The sequence below is a fragment of the Sceloporus undulatus genome, unplaced genomic scaffold (genome assembly GCF_019175285.1).
Source record: "Sceloporus undulatus isolate JIND9_A2432 ecotype Alabama unplaced genomic scaffold, SceUnd_v1.1 scaffold_12, whole genome shotgun sequence".
NCBI classification, from domain to species: domain Eukaryota; kingdom Metazoa; phylum Chordata; class Lepidosauria; order Squamata; family Phrynosomatidae; genus Sceloporus; species Sceloporus undulatus.
This window is the reverse complement of record NW_024802934.1, coordinates 3,275,134-3,285,538: the sequence shown is the minus strand read 5'-3', so window position 1 is coordinate 3,285,538 and position 10,405 is coordinate 3,275,134. Positions and strand designations below refer to the sequence as shown.

At 39.9% G+C, this 10,405-nt stretch overlaps 1 long non-coding RNA gene across 1 annotated transcript; it reads left to right on the top strand.

The window, feature by feature from the left end:
- The first annotated feature begins 310 nt into the window (after positions 1 to 310).
- On the top strand, positions 311 to 10,116 carry LOC121917176. Its single transcript, XR_006100978.1, has 3 exons — positions 311 to 451; positions 2,186 to 2,325; positions 9,932 to 10,116. It is a non-coding gene; the product is annotated as an uncharacterized LOC121917176 (long non-coding RNA).
- The last annotated feature ends 289 nt before the right edge of the window (positions 10,117 to 10,405 follow it).

Genomic DNA, 10,405 nt, shown 5'->3' with positions numbered 1-10,405 from the left:
TTCAATCGGTTCCTTGATTTAGATGGAAAAGAGATTTGCTTTTCTTTCTTTCTTTTTTGTAGCTTCATTTGTTTTAAGTTATCAATGTAATACACGTCTTTAATTTCCCCCCTGTTACTGAAGACCTTTTGTCCCAGGAAAGCCTTTAGGAAATGAAACAAAAAAGTTAAGCTTCATTACAGCAGCCCAAATAGCACACTGGTTTGTGCAACAGCTCATTAATTTACTTTGTGGATAGTCTTTTGGCAAAGTGCTAAGCCTCCAGGTTGCTGCTTTAGTACAGTCACATTCCTGAATGACACATGGCAGAGTACTTGCCTCTTAAGCTCTATGCAGTACAGAGCTCTTAGCTAAGGATGGAAAATGCTCCCTCACTGTCTTTTGAAGGAAAGCCAGCTAGGACCTTGGAGTGTTTGCCAGCTGTTTTTGTTGCACATATTTTACCCTGAAGGTGAGTAATGCATTTGAAACCTGCAGACTTAAGTAAATGTTATTGTTAGCTTAGCTACATTAACAGAAAACAAAGTGAATCACCTGAGACTAAAGGTCTCTTTCAAATGGAAACTCACTTGGACAATATGAAAAGCACTTCTCTTGTTAGAACGTAATACAAATTTGTTCAGACTCGCAAACTGACATTTAACATTGAGAATGTAGGATCAGACTAACCTAATAGTCAAGGTCCAAGGTACTATTTATTTGAAAAGAAGAGAGTGAGAAAAGCAAGTTAAGTGGATTAAAATGCTTAGACTGGAAATTAAAATATTGGTTTTGCTTAGCTTGGCTTCATTAAGACCAAAGTGCTATTCCAAATTATAACAATAGGGGAATTGTGATTCATTATTCAGAACAGTTGAGGAAAATGTACAGGATTACTTTTTTTAAAAGGTAATTATCACAGAGGAAATAGATAAAATCTGTCCTCTGGATGACCATATTGATGTCTATGTATCCAGGATATCGCTAGGGAGTGTGGTATGAACACCATAGAGCTTTCCTTGTCCTTTTGCTTCTCCCCTAAGTCACCGAGGTTACAGGGAAATGACCTGAGCTCTTGTCTCCTGACTCTAAACAGTAGAAAGGTGCTGCCTGGTTAGCTCCCCAACCCCAGCCAGTACACAGCCATGGCAGTTCAGGTTGGGTGCTTTAAGGCTTCTTACCAATAGTGGGAAACATGTGTAACTGCATAGGTGTAGTATCTGTCTGCTACATGTAAGATTGTGCCCCAAATCTCCTGACTTCGAACAAACTATTTCTTCTTCTATCCTTTCTTCCTAGCTGCAGCACTTTGTTGTGTAACTATGGCCACTGCCTATACTAGCACAGTTACACAGACACAGTGCACCAGCAGGACTTTGAATCTTGACTGGTTTGAGAGGTTGGCATGTTCTTTTTGTTTTTTTCTCACTTCTCTTAATTCATTCAATTAATTTCCTTACACTGTTTCATTCTGCAATCAGGGTAACCAATAGCAATTAATCACAATTGCTGTTTCAATACCGTTTGTGCAGAAACTTGAAATCAACAAGATTTAATATTTAGACAACAAGTTCATGTCTCTTCTTTGTTTTTCTTCCAAGCCCTCCTGATCATCTGTTTGAATAGTGGAATATAAATCAGGAAGATAATGAATATGATAAAGGCTACATCCACATTGCAGAGATAATCCGTTTTGGCACCACTTTAATGGTCAGGACTCAAAGCTATCGAATTATGAGAAGAGTAGTTTTGTGACACATTTATCCTTCTTTATCAGAGAGCTCTGGTGCTACAACAAACTACAGATCTCAGGATTCCATAGCATAGAGCCATGGCAGATAAAATGGTGTCAAATTGGATTGTTTCTGTAGTGCAGAGGCAGGCAAAGGCCGCTTCCGCACAACCAAAATAATCCAGTTTGATATCACTTCAGCTGACGTAGTTCAATGCTATGGAATTCTGAAAACATCAGTTTGTTGTGGCACCAGAGCTCACAACAAACTACAGTTCCCAGAATTCCATAGCCATGACCCATGGCAGTTCAAGTGGTGCCAAACCAGATTACTTCTGCAGTGAGGATGCAGCCATAGATAAAATGTCAAAATAAGAATTTCGCAGAATAAAATGCATTTGCAAAAGTGCTTGTATTTATTATTGCATTTTAGTGCTATGTGTTTTTGTGTTAACATGTTGATTTATTTTAAAGATATTGAGAGCTGTAATTACTTCCAATGATGCTGAAGTACCATCCTCATAGGATCTTCTCTTGTGCAAGCCAACTAAAGTGAGATTGAACAGATAGCATGTTACACAGCCCATTGGACTGAGCCACTTATCCATATTTTGGTATATATTGTCTTGTAATAACAGAATGTGGGTTTCAGAAATGTATTGTGAAATAGGGTTATTCAGTTATTAGGCATGGTTAATACAAAATGGAAATTCATCATCTACTCTGATTAAAAGCAGAGAGATGACAAATAAGCCTAAGAGCACATTGCAACTACAAACCTTAATCAGAAAGGAAATTCCCAAGAAAGAAAAGTGGATGACAGAGTATCATGTCAGATACAAATCCTGTCCATACACCTGATTAGCCTCATCCAGGATATATCTTTCTTAAAATGACTCAGGCAGTGCACTGAAACTGAACACAAAGAAGCCATTTTATGCACAGTCTGAACTGAGTCATCATCTATCAGCAAACCTTGAACACATTAGTTTTCCAAGACCCAAAAGCAAGTAATTTTTTTGAGCCCTATTACCTGAAATATATACAGCCAGGATGGGCAATTGTAGTACACGTGGGAGGAAATTTCATTGCCCAAGAACATTCTGTAAACCACTCTCCCAAAAGTTGGAGGGAGGAGCCTCCTGGCAGTCAGGAGTCCATTTCTAGTTTTGAAATTTTATAATGAGTTTAAAAGGTACATTGCCTTTCTTGTGAGCTTTCAGGAGAGGCAATTTATCCCTTTTCTTTGGTGTGAAGGGGTCAGAAACCACAAAAACAGTCCCAAGGCCACACTTTACCACTCCCCATTTTGCTGCCTATGACTATAATTCACAGTAAAACTACAGAAGGTATTAAAGCTGTCTTTGCATTTAATGTACAAGTTTTTAAATATGCAAATAGCACCAGCTGGAGGGCCTGATAATTACTGGGATCAGAGTAAGTGTGGAGAATAACTTAACCCCTTTTCCCCTTCCTTTGGTTCTAACAGAAATTCCTTTTCTGAAACAGGCATTTACATTGAAGAAAAAATTTTCTGTCACTGGTGCCAAGAAACAGCTACATTCCCCATTCACCCCGACTGTGAACTCAAAATTTTTATGCTCATCTCAGCCATTTTTGTTGTTATTGTTAACTGCCCTTGAGTCAACCTTAATCCATGGTAACCCTGTGGATGAGACATATCCAAGACCCTCATTTTCCACTGCTCTGCCCAGTTCCCACAAACTCATACTTTTGATATCTTTAATAGAGTTCATCCATCTAGCATGTGACCTTCCTCTCTTTCTACTTCCTTTTACCTTTCCTAGCATTATTGTTTTTTCCAATGATCTGCACGTTGTCATGATGTCTCCAAAGTACAACAGCCTGTTTTATCATGGAGATTTTTGGCCTGATCTGTTCTGGGACTCATTTGTTTGTCTTTTTGGCTATCCATGGAACCCTCCGTTCTCTTCTCCAGCACCTAGAATCATAGAATCATAGAATCATAGAGTTGGAAGAGACCGCAAGGGCCATCCAGTCCAACTCCCTGCCATGCAGGAAATCCAAATCAAAGCATCCCCAACAGGTGGCCATCCAGCCTCTGTTTAAAGACCTCCAAGGAAGAAGACTCCACTACACTCCGAGGGAGTGTGTTCCACTGTCGAACAGCCCTTACTGTCAGGAGGTTCTTCCTAATGTTGAAGTGGAATCTCTTTTCCTGTAGCTTGCATCCATTGTTTCGGGTCCTGTTCTCTGGAGCAGCAGAAAACAAGCTTGCTCCCTCCTCAATATGACATCCTTTCACATATTTAAACAGGGCTATCATATCACCTCTTAACCTTCTCTTCTCCAGGCTAAACATCCTCAGCTCTCTGAGTCGCTCCTCATAGGGCAAGGTTTCCAGACCTTTCACCATTTTAGTCGCCCTCCTTTGGACACGCTCCAGTTTCTCAATGTCCTTTTTGAATTGTGGTGCCCAGAACTGGACACAATATTCCAGGTGGGGCCTGACCAGAGCAGAATACAATGGCACAATTACTTCTCTTGATCTAGACACTATACTTTTATTGATGCAGCCTAAAATTGCATTGGCCTTTTTAGCTGCCGCATCACACTGTTCACTCATGTTCAACTTATCATCTACTTGGACTCCTAGATCCCTTTCATATGTACTTTCATTCAGCAATGTGTCTCCCATCCTATATCTGTGCATTTCATTTTTTCGCCCTAAGTGCAGTACCTTACATTTCTCTGTGTTGAATTTCATTTTGTTAGATTTGGCCCAGCTTTCTAGTCTATTCAGATCATTTTGAATTTTGATCCTGTCCTCTGGAGTATTAGCTATTCCTCCTAATTTGGTGTCATCTGCAAATTTGATAAGTATGCTCCCAATTCTGTCATCCAGGTCATTGATAAAGATGTTGAATAGCACTGGGCCCAGGACAGAGCCCTGTGGGACCCCACTGGTCACTTCTCTCCAGGATGAAAAGGAGCCATTGTTGAGCACCCTTTGGGTTCGGCCGGTCAACCAATTACGGATCCATTTAACAGTTACTTTGTCTAGCCCACATTTTACAAGCTTGTATGCAAGAATGTCATGGGAAACCTTGTCAAAGGCCTTACTGAAATCAAGATATACTATATCCACAGCATTCCCTTCATCTACCAAGCTGGTAATTTTATCAATGAAAGAGATCAGATTTGTCTGGCATGACTTGTTTCTCTGAAACCTGTGTTAACTTTTTGTGATTATGGCATTGCCTTCTAGACGTTCACAGACTCTCTGTTTAATGATCTGCTCCAGAATCTTTCCTGGTATTGATATCAGACTAACTGGACGATAATTGTTGGGATCCTCTTTCTTCCCCTTTTTGAAGATGGGGACAACGTTTGCCCTCCGCCAGTCTGCTGGGACTTCTCCTGTTTTCCAGGAGTTTTCAAAGATTATTGCCAATGGCTCCGATATTGCATTTGCCAGTTCTTTTAATACCCTTGGATGTAGTTCATCTGGTCCTGGAGACTTCAATTCATTTAGATTAACAAGGTATTCCTCTACTATCTCTTTACTTATTCTGTGCTGAAATTCCCCTATTCTGTCCTCTGCTCCATTATCCTCAGGTTGAGCACCCTTTGCCTTTTCTGAGAAGACTGGGGCAAAGAAGGTGTTGAGTAATTCTGCCTTTTCTCTGTCTTCTGTTAGCATTTTGCCATCTTCTCCACACAGTGGCCCTATCATTTCTTTCTTCTCCCTTTTGCTGCGGACATATCCAAAAAAGCCCTTTTTATTGTTCTTCACCTCTCTAGCAAGCCTGAGTTCATTCTGCACTTTAGCTTTTCTGACTTTATCCCTACACATGCCTGTTATTTATTTGAATTCCTTTTTTGTGATTTCCCCCTTTTTCCATTTCTTATACATGTTCCGTTTCAAACTTAGCTCAGTTGAAAGTTCCTTAGTCATCCATCCTGGTTTCTTGAGACTTCTCCCGTTTTTCTTTTATCACTGGAACTGTTTGAAATTGTGCCTTCAGTATCTGTCTTTTGAGAAACTCCCATCCAGCCTGAACTCCCTTCCCTTTTAGTATTTCTGACCACGGGATCACCCTCAATACTTCTCTAAGGCCTGTTACAGACTGCCAAAATAAAGCTGCTTCGGTTCTCTTTGGAGGTATGTTATTTAAATGATGCATGCATCCTAAGAATCCGGAAGCTGCACCAAAAGCTGCACTCCAGTGCTTAGCAATGGAGTGTGGCTTTGGCGCGACTTCTGGACTCTTAGGACCCATGCATCATTTAAACAGCATACCTCCAAAGAGACCCGAAGCAGCTTTATTTTGGCAGTCTGTAACAGGCCAAAGTATACTGAAATCCGCTCTCCTAAAGTCTAGAATGCATGTTTGACTATGCCTGGCTTCTCCTTTCCATTGTATAACAAACACCAGGAGAACATGGTCACTTCCACCTAATAATCCCACCACTTGCACCCTCATCTCAAATGAATTGATTTTCTTCCTATCATCTTTCTTAACTGTCCAGCTCTCACATCCATACATGGTAATAGGGAATACAATGGCTTGTATGATTCTAACTTTTGTGCTCAGTTTCCTATCTTTGTATTTTAGGATCTCTTCTAATTCTTTCACAGCCACTCTCCCCATTCTTAATTTTCTTCTGATTTCCTGATTGCTATTCTCATTGCTATCAATGTCTGATCCCAGATATGAGAATTCTTTTACTTTTTCTGTTTCCTCATTGTCTAGGTCAATTTCGTGTTGGTTCTTCATGGTCATGATTTTTATGATCACTAGTAAGCCTGCTTTTGCACTTTCTCCCTTGATCATCCTTAGTAGTTGTTCTAGGTCTGTGAGGTTTTCTGCTAGTACTATGGTGTCACCTGCATATCTTAGATTGTTGATATTCCTTTCTCCTGTTTTCACTCTTTCTCCTTCTGTGTCTAAGCCTGATTTCCTTACAATATGTTTTGCATATATGTTGAATAGGTAGGGTGATAAGATACAGCCTTGTCAATTGGGAACCATTGTGTTCTGACAGCAGCCTCTTGTCCTGAATACAGATTCTTCATCAGGACTATCAGATGTTTTGGCATTCCCATGTCTTTAAGGGCATTCCACAGCTGTTTATTATCTATGCAGACAAAGGCCTTGCTATAGTTTATAAAGCACATGCTGATTTTCTTTTGGAATTCCCTGATGTACTTTATTAGCTCTCATGTTTGTAATGTGGTCCATAGTACCTATTCCTTTCCTGAACCTCAGTTGGGCCTCTGATTTTTCTCGCTCCATGGATGTATAGAGTCTATGTTGCAGAATTTTGAGCATAAATTTGCTTGCATGAGAGATTAGAGCTATGGTCTTATAGCTGCTGTAGTTTTTGTGTTACTTTTTTTGTGTGTGGATGGGATTGTGTATTGATCGTTTCCAATCTGTTGGCCATCGTTTTATTTTCCATATCTGTTGGCATATGTTGGTTAGCACTAAAGTTGACTCTGTCAATGTGGATCCCAGCCATGCAAGTTTTTTAAAACACGTACTATAAATACAAAGAGGTCTTGATAATCATATGTCCTTTGGTCCTCTTCAACATATATTTATTGGATTTAAAATCTTTCAAAACTAATATTAATTCCAAATGCTTTCTATTCACCCTTGGCATTTGGTTTAGTACTCTGACACTTTTGGAGAATTTTACCGCCAGAGAGCCCCATATTACCAAAGTTCTTGCTTTGAAAAAGTTTCCCATACTCAGTCTTCTGAGGTTAAACAGTCATACTTGTAAGTTAGGCAGTACTGTGTAGCTGGTGCCTTCTACATTCTTTTCCTTATTAGCTTAGTTACAGTTGAAAAAGTAGGTTCTGAGTTGCATTTGGTTTTGTTTTCTTTAAAGTTTAAAGTGTAGAAAGTTCTGTCCTTGAACAAGAGCTTCTTTGTCTAAAATATTACAACGTGGCAACAATTTAGCTCAAGCTGGTGTGTTTGCTGATTAAGGCACATGTGATATGGTAAGCCAAAACAGCTGGGAATATATGTGGGAGACTTCAGAAACAGAATGAGCCTGAACACTGACATTTCATAGGTGTATGGAGTGTTGTTTTCTACATAGATCCAAAGTCAATTAGAAAGACTGAAAAGATTTCTTGTTTCTTTTACCTGAAAGTGACAAGAAGATAAGTTTCAAAACAAAGTTTTGCCACATTACAACAGTTCTTATTTTAGTCTCAGATACTTGATATGGATATTACAGAGATCTGGTCTACAGTGTATGCTGTGTGCCTGGAAAAACTCTGGATTGGGACCGCAGAACTGCCAGTGAGGATGCCCTGGCCCTAATCCGCAGCGAAAAGGGGCGGGTGTAGGCCACCTCAAAGGAGCGGTCTGTACCGCGCCATAGAACACAAGGCCTGTTGAAACTGTAGTGAATCCAAATTTCTCTTCACCTTGGGATGTTAGACTAAGCTCTCCCAGACCTAGCTTTGTGCTGACTGTGTCCCTGGACAGGAGGAGGCTTGGATTGGGCATAGTGCAGGTCCTTTTTCACTTGTCTCCCTTCTGCCTCCCTTCATGGCTCTCCTGTTGGCAGATCTTAGCCAGCAGAGCTGTTCTATTGGAAGATGGCTATGTGACCAGATCTCTGTTGTTGTTGTTGTTGTTGTTGTGTGCCTTCAAGTTGTTTCTGGCTTCTGGCTACCACAGGGTTTTCTTGGCAAGATTCTTAAGAAGAGATTTGTCATTGCCATCCTCTGAGGCTGTGAGTATGTGACTTGCCCAAAGTCATCCAGTGGGCTTTGTGGCTGAGTGAGAATTCAAACCCTATTCACCAGAGTCATAGACCAACACTCAGATCACTACACCACACTGAGATTAACTAGTAGAAAAGGTTTCTGATCTGTCTAACTGTAGAGAGTAGACTATCTAACTATCGATACTATAGCCAATGTATCTTTGGCCTAGCTGTAACTGCTGGCAGTTACAGTTAGGCCACAAAATGATCAAAGGTATCCCTCATTAAGTTACTATTTTAATATGAATTAGGGTGAATTAGGCAAGACCTAGGAGTAGTGACTTGTTGCTCTGGTTGCCTTAGCAATGCAGGTTTTCAGAGAAAGCTGAATCCCTGAAATCATGCCATCTTGAGATAAAGTTCTTTACTGGGGGAGTTCTGTAATCCTGTGGCTATGAGAACCTCAGTATGGGAGTACATCTGTGGCCTGCTGAACACAGATACCATCCTCTTTTCTCTGCTGAGCTTATATCAAAACATTTCTTTTAGTTTCTAGAGCAACAGAAAGAGGCAAACAGAAACTGAAGAGCTGTTTGTATCTATGTTAGCTGAGGAACAGGCATAGGGAGGAGACATGTTTACCCTGCAGGAATAGTTTGGAAGAATTGCTTTTGGACTGCAAATCCTAGAATCCCAGTCAGTATGTACAGGGAATTCTGGGAGTTGTAGTCCAAAAAGTAATACAGGGTATTGTCAAGCTCGATTTCATCTGAGATGTTTTCACCCACTCCTCTTCCTTTATACGTTGGTATACACATTTTAAATAATATATGTCAACTTCATGAAACAACAGAAAGTCATGTGGGACACAGACTTACTACACAAAGGCTGCAAGCATTCTTTATCTTTGTATTTAAATGAAGACTTATGTCACCAGTAAACAGAGCATCTGAATTCTGATTTGGATTAACAAAGGAAAGAGGTGGTTTATTAAACTGTTCTGCCTGGAGGTCACATTTAACTCACTGCAGTTATTTTAGTTTTAAAATAGAATCTAGAAATTGGTGGCTGGAAAAGGATGGCTACTGAACTTTGAATAGTATTTAGACTTAGGTGAGTTTCAAAATTAAAAGAAAATTCTGGTCCAAACTTTATATTTCAGTTGTTCCTTCTGGAGTTTCCCAAACACTATATTTCTCCTATGCTGATATAATCTCTAGAAAGGAATGCCAGACACAAACTTGAGGTCCACAGTGTCTGTAGGTTTTGGAGAGAGAGAAAAAAGAAAAAATGTGCTGTTTGGTTTTCTGAAACTCCAGTTATAGCAGCAGAGTGATAGCAGCATCTTTTCTAATATGGGTCTGACCATTTCCCATTCCTATGTGAAAGGATGGATGAGTGGAATTTAAAGGGGAAAAAGAAAGGCTGAAGAAACTCTGCTCATCCACAAGTTTTCCTACTGTCCATAACATCTGTTCTCTCACCTTTCCCTTTTTTGCACAGGTAAGAAAGTTTTCATCTGAGAAGAAAGCATTGAACTGATTGATTACCTGACTGACTGATTGCATTTATATATTGCCTCCCATCCTGCAAGGGTTCCTAAGATGATGCACAACAAACAAGTGTTTAAAACAGTACTAAACTTTTAAAACATATTAAATACGTTTTAAAAATTGTTAAAATCAGTTTTAAAACAATCCCTAAATATAACATTAAAAACAAACAATTAAAGCAGAGCAGTTTTGAACATCAAATGCCATGCAGAATAACACTGTCTTGGCTTCCTGTCAGAAGTTCAAAACAGATGGAGCCAGCCTAACTTCCTTTGGCAGGGAGTTCCAGAATTGAGATGCTTCTACAGAGAAAGCCTTCTTATATACGCATAGCACCTTTATCTCATGAAGTTTGGGGTCTTCAGGGCTTTCACTGGGGAGCTCTAATTTTGGACACCTCACATGGGAGGATGTAGTCTTTCAG